Here is an 11,847-nt window from a genome sequence, read left to right as displayed (position 1 = left end):
ATGAAATTCTTGCTACTGAAGTTGACTTCATATTATTCATATTTAAATAATAAATAACGAAATCATCAAAAAATTCATAAAAGACATTATTCATTACATATTGAAATATGGCTAATATATTTATAAATTCAAAAGGTATGATATTATATTCAAAATATCCATACCTAATTTAAATTGTAGTGTTATATTTATTTCTTTCTTTAATGCATACTATATTGTATGTTTCTTATAGATCTATTTTTGTATTGAACTTTCCTTGATTTTATAGATTAAAAAGTCATAAAATCAAAGGTAGATGATACCTATTTTTGATGGTGATCTTATTGAACCCTTAATAGTCTACACATATTTGCAAAGATTTATTTTTTTTCTTTATAAGTAAGATAGGAGCTCGTGTTGGAGATTTAAAATAGTATATAAAGTTTTTAGCTAAGTTCTTGCCAATGTATTTTTTAAGTGCAGCTAATTCATTTTACAATAAATTATAGATTGATCAATTGGTTACTAAACTCCATCTTGAAGATCAATGGACCGCTAATAAAAACAATGATGTAGAAGAATATTTGTATTTTTTTTTCTTAAAATTATCTTGATAATCATAATATTGGCTTAGAATATGACTTGAAGATTTTTTTCTATAAAAAATAGATATGGTATATATAACTAAAATTAATATTTTTTTTGCTACATGCATGAAAGATCTTGCACCTACCAACAAGAGTTTGATTATATTGGACTTATAGATTTTTATTTGATGAGTAAGATCTTAAATCAAACTACTAGAATAATTAAGTTTATAAGAAGTTTAGTTTGTTTAAGAAATTATATTTCATTAGCAACAATAATTCTAAAATAATTAGGTTGGATAGTAATCCAATGACATTGAATATTACTAAGCTATTATGATCTTTAGTTGCTATATCTAATAGAATTGTTTCATGGATAATATTTTTAAAAAATAATACTTAATTATTTATGAATTTTACATATACATGTTGACAAAAGATAATATTATGTTTAGATGTTGGCTAAATATTGTTGTATTATGTATATTCTTACTTATTAATGTACTGAATATCAAACTATAGAAGGTAAGTAAAAATGCAACAACAATCCTATCAAGTTGTGAGTCATAAAATTGACTCGCTTTTTATTTTAGGATAAAAAAAATGCATTTAGAATGCTTTAAATCACAATATATAGTGATTAGTGTAGAAATCGTTTGAGAAATAGAAAATTAGAATGTTAGTGGTGGAGATGGAGTCTTAGTAAGTCTTGGAGGTAATTATCTTCATTGATTTAGTATTTTTATTCATTATTGAGTATTAAGGATTATTTATTGAGACTAGTATTTATATTGGTCTTCTATCTATATGTATTATTTATAAAAACTATAAATGTTAGTAGTTAGAAAAAACATGAGAAAGAACTTCATGTCATTTTAGTTATTGATATAAAAAATAGGATTTATAGTGGATTTAAATTGATGTTTATTATTATCAAAAATCATGAAGGTAGGAAAATCTAGCCTTACATGGATATAAGTATTATAAAAAAATTCTAGGATTTTTCAGAATTTATTTAAAATTTATTTATAATTTTTTAGGAATTTTTAGAGCAATATTTAAGATCTTGGTAAAAATGAATTTTACCACTTCGGAAGCCATTATGAAGAAAGGAAGTAAGATTTGAAGGCCACATTAAGTTCCTGAGTTAATTGGGTGTTTTTAAAAACCATGGTGAAGTCAAAAATACAAAAAATTGAGTTTTACTAGTAGATAATAGGAGGACCAGCAGCTAGTCTAGTCCTTGTAGGAAGGAAGGTGCACAAGGTCCATATGGGTTGTAGCACCTTGGGTATAGGTAGGAAGATAAGACTAAGGCATCAAGGCCTCTTGAGATATCCGATATACACTACATGTGAGCCTTCGTGAGGCTCGAACCCTTGACCTATAAGCAAGTTATCCTTGAGATAAAATATTTTTACTTAACTTTTATTTATTTACTTATTATTTTTAAACCTTCATAACTTAGTCATAGTAACTCGGATTTACATGTTTCTTATATCATTAGAAAGCTTAAAAAATTAAATTTCTAAAAATATACTTTTTATTTTTTACATTTTATTTTTTAGTAGATAAAAACTCCGTGAACAGACTGTAACCGAGTTTTGGAGTGTGTATTTGCTTGTACACATTCTTTTCACTTGTTTGTATTGTTTCTTCTTTTGTTCTTGTTCATTGCATCTTCCACTTCATACTACCCATTACAAGCGACTCTTAATTGAGGTTATCTTGTAATTTGGATAGAGGGGTGAAATTTACACTCATACAAGTCTAATAGAATCTTAGTTAAACTTTAAATAAACCTTAATAATCCTAATCAAACTTTGATCAATTCAAAATAAATAAGCAAAAAAAAAATCCTTAATTAATCTCAAAAAAAATAAAGAAATAATAATAATCTTAAAGAAATATTAGAAATAAAAAATATGTAAAGAAATAATAAAAAATCTTTTAAAAATACTAAAAATAAGAACCATAATTAAATTTTAACCAATCTCTATAACAAATCCTAATTAAAACCTTAATTGAAGTTTAATCAAACCTTAGGTCAAATTCTAATGAAATCCTAATAAAATCCTAAATTCTACATAAATCTTAAATAAATCCTAATTAATTTCTAATCAAGTTCTAAATCAAATTCTAAGTAAATTTTAATTCTAATCTAATTATAATGAGACTAAATTCTCTCAAAGATCTAAAAATCTTTTTAAAATATAGTAATATAAATTCCATGATAAAGTAAGACAAAACAAATTAGAACAAAACTAAAAAAAACTAAATAAAATTGAACATAAAAGAAAAAGTAATACAAAAAGAAATAGAATAGAAAATACAAATCAAACTTTACTAAGAAAAAGAATCAAAGCTATATTTGACCAAATGTCCCAAATAGCCTTGGTCAATCTTATTTATACTTTGTCCAACTATCTTGAAACTTTCTAAAATATTCCTAATGGTAGAATCTACCAAAATAATTACCTTTCTAGAAGATTCTAGAGATAGGCCCTATTTAAATAACTACCTTTAATTATTTTAGGATGTTCTATGGTGGACCTCATATAAACCACTAAGTTGACATCAATTCTAAAATTTTTAGAAACTTCTCAAAAATAGCTCAAATTATGCTATTTCTATGTTTTAATAATATAAACATCTTATTTATATTCCAATATAGTTAATCTCCCTCTACTAATACAAAACATCCTTATTTTTCTCTCAATGGTATTTCTAGATTATTTCTTGATAATAGGTGAGGTTCTGTACAAGTTCCAACATTGCATCATAGATGGAATAGCCTTTCCAAAGGACCTTGTGTTGAAGTTACAAACATCCCTTACCGTGAGAAAGATAGCAATGCTCCAAAATATTATTTAGTTCATCCTTTTATTTGTCATCAATGTTAATTAGTGGTGGTAGTAGTTGGTATTAATTTGAGAAGCACCTTGGTTGAATATGAAATTCCTTAAATTATAAAATATGAGAGTCCAAATGGACCCAAATATGTGGCAAAAGCTTGAGGTGGTATACAACATCAAAAATCAGTGTACAAATACAAAAAGATCCAAACAATCAGGATGCTTGTTTATAGACTTGGATTGATGTAGCAAGTGAAAAGTTAGAATTAGAGAGTAATACCTAGTCACTCTCCCAAAAGGTCTTATATTATTGGTGGTTAAGTATGTACTGCTTCTATCAATTTTTTGAGATAAAATGGCAATATTATGCTTCTTGCAAGACAATTGTAAGCTTTTGTATAAATTCTACTATTATGAAATTGTTGGTGTTGATGGAATGATAGAGAATTATTAGTATAATTGGATGGTAATTAATATTAAAAAAGAATGGTGAATGATTGGGACTTGCTTGAATACTATCATTCTAAACAAACTCCAAGAATGACAAATATTCATCCTCGTCATTATGGTGAATCTTTACAAATGCATATAGCATATCTTTTAAGATTTGATTTCCACCCTCTGCTTGTCCATCTATTTGAAGATGGAAGGCTAAAGATATGGCAAGTCATGTATCCAATAGCTTAAATAAGGCCTGCCAAAAACTCCTCATAAAGCACAGATCTTGATCTGAAACTATGACACGAAATAATCCATAGTGACGAAAGATAATATTAAAAAAAATCCGTACAAGTGCTAGGACATCAATATCAAATTATATCGCTGCCAAATAAAATTGCTTTAAGACTCGGTCTAAAAAGACAACAACTTTGATATAATTATGAGGTGTCTACAACAAGCAGGTATTAAGATCTATGATCACTTACTTTCAATATGTCGTAAATAGTGGAATTGGCTATAATAGCCTAAAAGATGTCACATTTCATGCTTTATTATGTTGACATGATTTGCAAGAGTGTATAAAAGCTCGAACATCATGGTCCAAACTTACTCAAAATAATATCTTTAAGATTCATTTTAGAATCTTTTTATGCCTTAGATGCTTAAATATTAGAATTTTATATCTTTCTTAAAGTATACATGTTCAAAATATAACATCATTATGTATATAAATTTACTTCTTGAAATAGAACAAGCCATTACTAAGATTATAATCTTGATAGTTTACATGGCCTACATTTAGCTAATTACAAACCATCTTGAAATAAACATCTCAATACGTAGCTACCTTCTATTTTGTTTCTTTTGTTAAGTTTGAAATGACACTACTAATAGTAGCAACTTCTACATTGTACTTTAATTTGGCCTTCAAATATAATCTTCACAATAAGTTGTCTACCACAATATGTTGTTGTCCTTGCTTATATTCAAGTTAAATGTTAAAAAGCTGCAAGTGTTCTTTCTAATAATGATGTTGTTATTTTATATTTTTCAAATGCAAATCGTGTAGTAAGGATTGATGGTCAGTTCAAACAGTCACTGGCTTTTTTAATACATAGTATCACTACACCTTTGTAGCATGTACAATTACTAATTTTTCCTCAATCACTTACAAAATAATTGTACTTTGTTCTTTTGAGCTTGCATAATTTATATACCACAAATTGAAGGCTCCTACCAAAATCTTGTTTAAGGACCGCTCGAATAGAAAAGTTGAAAGCATCAATGTTAAGTGTACAAAGAAAGTTGAGATCATATAGTTGCAATATTGGAACAATAATGAGTGCTTCCTTCAATCTATAAAAGGCCTTTTATTACTCCAATTTCTATTCAAATGAGGCACCTTTCTCAAATAGGTTTGTTAATGAGGTAGCAGTGTGTGCAAATTGCCAAACAAAATGGCTATAATAACTAATAAGGTTTAAGAATAAGAGGATTTTAGAAGCATCTTTGAAAGTTGGCCAATATTTCATTGCTTTTACTTTATCCTATTTTATGCACATGTCCTGAAAAGACACTATATATCTTAAAAAGGTGACCTCTAACTTTCAAAGTTTATACTTTGATTTCTTGTAATGAAAGCAACTATCTCATTGTCAGTGTAGTAATTTTTATATATGTTGTTCATGATCTTTAGAAGTTTTACTATAGATTAGGATATCATTGATGAAGATAATTACATACTTATCCAAACGGTCCTGAAACAATGTATTCATGTGATCCATGAAAGACGCTAGAGCATTGATGTGGCCAAAAAATAAAACAAGCCATTCAAAATATCTATAGTGTATATATAATGTTGTCTTTTCTGTATCCTCATTTGCAATAATTATATCCCAATAGCCACTACAAAGATCCAATTTGCTAAAGATGGTTGCACCTCAAAGTTGATTAAGAAGATCATTCATACATAGGAGTAGATATGCATTCTTGACAGTCTTTTTATTGAAGCCTCAATAATTGATGCAAAGCCAAAGTCTACCATTTTTTTTAGGTCCAAAGAGTATAGGTGCTCTCGATAGCAATGTGTTTTTTCAAATAAGGCTCTTTTTTAAGAGTTCTTCCAATATCTTTTACAACTCTTCAAATTCATTTAGTATGAGGTAATAAATTAGCCGACTAGGTTTTAGTTCCAAACAATAATTCTATTTGAAAGGAGATACCTTTATTTGGTGACATGCTATTAAATAAGTCAGTTGGAAAAATATTTTCAATATTTACATATGAGTTGTTTTGACTATTACATTCTTTTAATAGTCTTTTCTATGATTGAGATAAGATTTGGAACCATTATATATACTAGTTACTTATGTTGTAATTTCTTCTTCATAAAGGCCATTCCTACAAGTAAGCTTTTAGCCACTGATTATTTTGTTACCTTATTTAATGAAGAGGCAGAAAGAATCACTTCATCTTTGAAGAAGATCGTCTTTGCTAGCCAATCAACTTTCTTAATTTCCACTTTTAGGCATGTCATATTAAAGATGATATCATATTTGAACTTTATAAACTTAAACTTCTCTCTCAAGGCATCGATGTCATTCAACTTCAAGGTTTCTTCTTCACATGTCTTATTTAATATATTTTCTTAGTCTTCAGCTAGATATACACTTCTTCTTTTAATTACCTTAGTTTTAATCCCAAGTCGGTTGATAATATCAATCAAGATGTAATTTTCCATAAAATTGTAATCTATTAGTACATGACATAGTTATCTTCTTAGTCGATCTGCTAGACATACTTATCAATCTTTTTGATAGTTGTTTGAGATCATGCCATTTGTCTTTGAGAGACAATAAGTATCGCCAATATTGATCCTTGATGCTTTTACTACAAAGCCCCATTTTCTTGCTCCATTTTTATATCATCTTGGTGAGCCTCAAGATTGTGAATCCACCTTGATTTGTTGGTACCTAAATTTTGACACTTTGGACAATCTTTAATTTAATGATCTATTTCTTGACAATAATAATATAATTCTTTTTGTCCCAATATTTTTTTACTTTGTGATATCAATGGTCCTTACAAGGCATCAATCTCCATTGATACTAATTGTTATGCCATAGTATCAAAGACTAACATAGGATTTTGTTCTATAGCTTGTACTCCATGATTTTTGAAATCTATAGCATTGACCATCTCTACAATCAATCTATATCTACCTCTTCAAATGTTTGCAAATTCTTTAATTCTATTTTTTGCTAAACCCCGAGTTTCAATCCTTATATAAATCAATCCATCATCTTTGCTCCTAAAATATTGCCCATTTGCAGGTTTACAAACTTGAATTGGGAGACATAATCTTGCTTTGACCTAGATTGTATAAGGTTAGATAATTCATTGCCTTTTAACTTCTCTGTATTGATGGGCCAAAATTGATTTATAAATTCAGTTCTAAACTCCTCCCAATTACAAAATCCACCTTAAATTATATAATTTTGAGCTTGATGTTGCCACCAAATGATTGCCGCACCTTTCAAATAGTTAGTCGGATATACAATTTCTTGAGTGGTGCTTACTCCAAATAGTTGGAAGTATTGTTGCACACTAAAGAACCATTGGCATACATCTTCTTTCCTTGAAGTTTCAAACTATGTTTCGAACTTGTTTAATTTCAGCCTAGCAAGTATCAACTTTTTTTTTTTCTCTAAAAGCTTCTTTTTGTCCTTGCAAAGTAGCTATTTATTCTAGGAAGTGTTGTACCTAAGCTTCCATCTGAGATGGCTCTATCATATCTCCCATGCTATAATTTCCTTGCCAAACTTTGCTACCATAATGCCTTCTATTCTTTTAGTTGATTTTTTAAAAGTAACTCGTGATACTCCTAAAATTGTAACCAATGGAACCACAACAAGTAACCTTTAACTAAATAGTGGCTATTAATACACTACCAAAGAACACACTAATATTTGTTGTAATATCAATGAAACAAGATTGAATTCTCTTAAAGATCTAAAAATTCTTCAAATCTATAGCAATATAAATTCCATCACAAAGTAAGAAAAAATAAACTAAAACAAAACTAAACAGCACTAAACAAAATAAAACATGAAAGATAAAATAGAACAAAAGAAAATAGAATAAAAGAAAATAGAATAAAATAGAACAAAAAATACAAACCAAACTTTACTAAGAAAAACGGTCCAAAGCCATACTTGACCAAATGTCCCAAATGGCCTTTGTCAATCCTATTTATATATTCTTCAACCATCTTGGAACTTTCTAGAATGTCCTTAATGGTAGGCTTTATCAAGATAATTGACCTTTTAAAAGATTCTTGAGGTGGATTCCACCTAAAATAAATGCTTTTAGTTCTTCTAGGATGTTCTATAGTAGACTTCAAATGAACCACCAACCTAGTTCCATTTCTAAAAACTTCTAAAAACTTCTCAAAACTTTTCAAAAATGGCTCCAATTATGTGTTGTTACACAACAATAATATAATTATCTTATCCATGCCCTGTTACACAAATCCTAGACCAAATCTTAAGCTCTAATCACACTATACGCAAACCTTAAATCAAATCCTATAGAAAATAAAATTTCAACAACTAATAATCAAACTGTTGATATCAATTTAAAATCAGCATACTTCTTAATATCTTAATTAGAAATAAGAATATGAAAGATGAAATCAATTGCACCTACTAATTGAGAGAAATGCAAGATAATCCAATTGGATATTAGGTAGCCTCCTCTTCCAAACTGAATGTTGAATTTTTAGTATCAATATCTCTTTCTTAAATGTTGAATTGCTCTCAAATTTCACTTAAACATTGAAAAACGAATCTAGTATCTAAATAATTTTTTTTCACTTCAATCCAATTGAAAGATTATTGAACATCTTAGAAATACTTACTAACCTTCAAACTCCAATTTCTGAGATATCAATCCACAAAAACCTTCACATAATTTGATGTAATTGTTTGATTGATCTCAAAATTTTTATACACATTTACAACTAATACAGCATTATACTACCTAAAATTCACTTATATATACACCATAGAATCCAAGAAATTCTCAAATTTTTGAACATATGTTTATTTTTTAAAGTCTAAATCAATTAAAAATATTATTAACTTTGAAAATCTTTCAAAAATTCAATATTGATCCAATTGATATAAAATGAATGCCTAAAAATCTTACTTCAAGTTGAATCTTAAATTATTTTCTTCAATCTATCAAAGAATTTCAAAATTAGAATATAAATATAATTTTATGCCTCAAATTTTGATTTCAAGCTAGGTTGAAAACTAGTCTTTTTTAAGTATCAATTTTTAATAATTTGAAGTAATTTTTTCTTTATTCTATTTTTAATTCTCTTTTAAACATAATTATATTAATTTCTTATCTAATTTATTTTGATTTTTCTCATTTATGCCTCTATAAAATAAATAGAAGCTCCTTCTATAAAAAAAAAATATATTAAATTAAATATTTTATTACCTTTCTATCTTTTATTCTTATTTTTCTACTACATATTTCTATTAGGTTCTTCTATAATAACATCCATATTTTTCATTATATAATTGTCTTATCAGATAACAATGTGATCTTGATCATAAATATATAATTTTAGTCTATGCCATCCTTTCTTAATTACTTTCTTTAAAAGTAGCTATAAACACTTTTAAAAATGAATTCAAATCATAAAGAAGATATTAATCTTTATCTATTAAAGATGTAAATTGAATAGAGGACTTCTAGAAAGAAATATATTTATGAATTTAATTTTAGTAAATTCTTCAAGATATTGAAAGGAATAAAATCTTACATAGAACTTTATTTATTATAAAAATATTAAATTTTTTGATCTTTTCCATCAAATTTTTTAAATATATTTATTCTTACTTCTTTTTTATTTCAAATAGCAATACTTCTTAGATTTAGTTGTAAATTTTATCTACTTACTTCTCTCAATTACATAACTTCTTAATGTAGACTTTGAACTTTATTGTTGATCTCTTCTATAGTGTTAAAGGTATATACATTTATTCTAATATTTACCTTTATGATTAAGTAGAAATAAGTAAAAGTAGATTTATTTTATAATATTTTTTAGAAATGCTTCTTAGAAGCTTCATAGATGTTTCTTTGATTTTATATGTATTTATATTTAATTAGTAGGTTAAAAACTTGGTCAAAAAGTTACACATGTATTGATAGCTTGCGGAAACAAGTAGATCAATCTTTTAACCAAATCCAAGAAGTTTTGCTTCTACAAGTATGATGAAGATATGGATTAATATGCCTAATAAGTTTATTGGAATAAGATTAAAATTTCAAGGATTTTTGCAACAATTCAAGCTTTATCTAAAGTTGTATTTATTCCAATATTCTTATAGATTTACTCAAGTTGGTTTCATAAATGTACTTCTATTTAGAAATACTCTTTCTTAATTTGTAATATTAATAGAAAAAGATTCATAATTCTTTTATGATTTGAATTCATTCTTAAAAGAATTCATGGCTACATTTGAAAAAAATAATTGAAAAAAAGAAGCAAAGACCAAATTCTTATCTTTACAACAAAGATCACGATTAGCTATCATATATGCTTTTAAATTCTAAAACCTTGCTTGTGACATGGAATAGAATGACAAAGCCCTTATCAATTAATTTTGATATGAATTGAAAGATAAAGTCAAAGATTTATTAGTAAAAATATTGTAAGTAAAATCTTTGAAATAATTTATTACTCGAGCCATTGCATGCAATAATCAATTATTTGAAAAGAATCAATAACAAAGACTTCGTTAAAGATAAATAAGCCAAGTAATGATAGAAACACCCAAATTTTTAGAAACTTATTTATCAAGGCTTGAACCAATGTAAATTAATAAGAAGACAATGTATCAATAAACGAGTTTTTCAGCTACAATAGGAACTATGCAGCTAGAATCATATGCAATACCTAGTAAAGGTCTTATTCTCACCTCAGATCCCTCATCTTGTTTTATAATAGATGTATATTTATGACTTAAAAATCAAAATATTTTTACATCATTAGATTTAAAAGACTCAGCCTATTTTATAGATAAAGACTTTGTCAAGAAAAAAGAAATATCTTTAGTCAAGAAAACTAAATTCATACATGTAGAAGTCATAGATAGTTGTTTGTTATCTTTTAGAAATATTATTCATGAGATTGTTCTTTTAAATGTAATAATTAAAGATCACAACAATATAGTTTTATTTAATGTGATAAGATTTTTTTAATCCAATTATTTTAGGATTATTGTGGTTAAAAAATATAAATCTTAAATAAATAAGATTCTTTATAATCTTAACTTTTTTTGTAGTTTAATTTAAAATCTTAATAGTGAAGTAGAAATAGATAAGATTAGAACATCTAAACTCTTACTAATATATAGCATACAACAAAAGAAGGATCATCTTTTATTATATATTCCACATCCATTTTTGATGGTAGAAAGATTTCAAGTGGTACTCCTAGCCAATATTAAGATTTTTTAGATATTTTTGAAAAATAAAAAATACAAATATTCTTATAGAATATTAATCCTATGATTGTATAATTGATCTATAAGAAAGAGCTCAACCACCATTTGAACCAATCTATAGCTTATTGCAAAATGAGTTGATTGTACTCAAAGAATACATTGACAAGAACTTGGCTAAGAACTTCATATGCCATTTAGAAATTCTAATAGGAGCTCCTATCTTATTTGTGAAGAGAAAAGATGAATCTTTGCAAATGTACATAGACTATTGAGCACTTAATAAGATCAACATCAAGAATAATTATTTGCAATCTTTGATTTGAAGACTTCTTAACTAATTCAATCAAGCAAAGATCTATACAAAAATAAATCTACGAAGAACATACAACTAGGTCTGCATCAAAGAAAGAAATGAATAGAAGATTGATTTTTAAACTAAGTATGGATATTACAAGATTA

This window comes from Physcomitrium patens, chromosome 22 (assembly GCF_059467195.1).
Source record: "Physcomitrium patens ecotype Gransden chromosome 22, ASM5946719v1, whole genome shotgun sequence".
In the NCBI taxonomy this organism is placed as follows: domain Eukaryota; kingdom Viridiplantae; phylum Streptophyta; class Bryopsida; order Funariales; family Funariaceae; genus Physcomitrium; species Physcomitrium patens.
The sequence above is the reverse complement of the archived record's forward strand: the minus strand, read 5'-3'. Positions refer to the sequence as shown.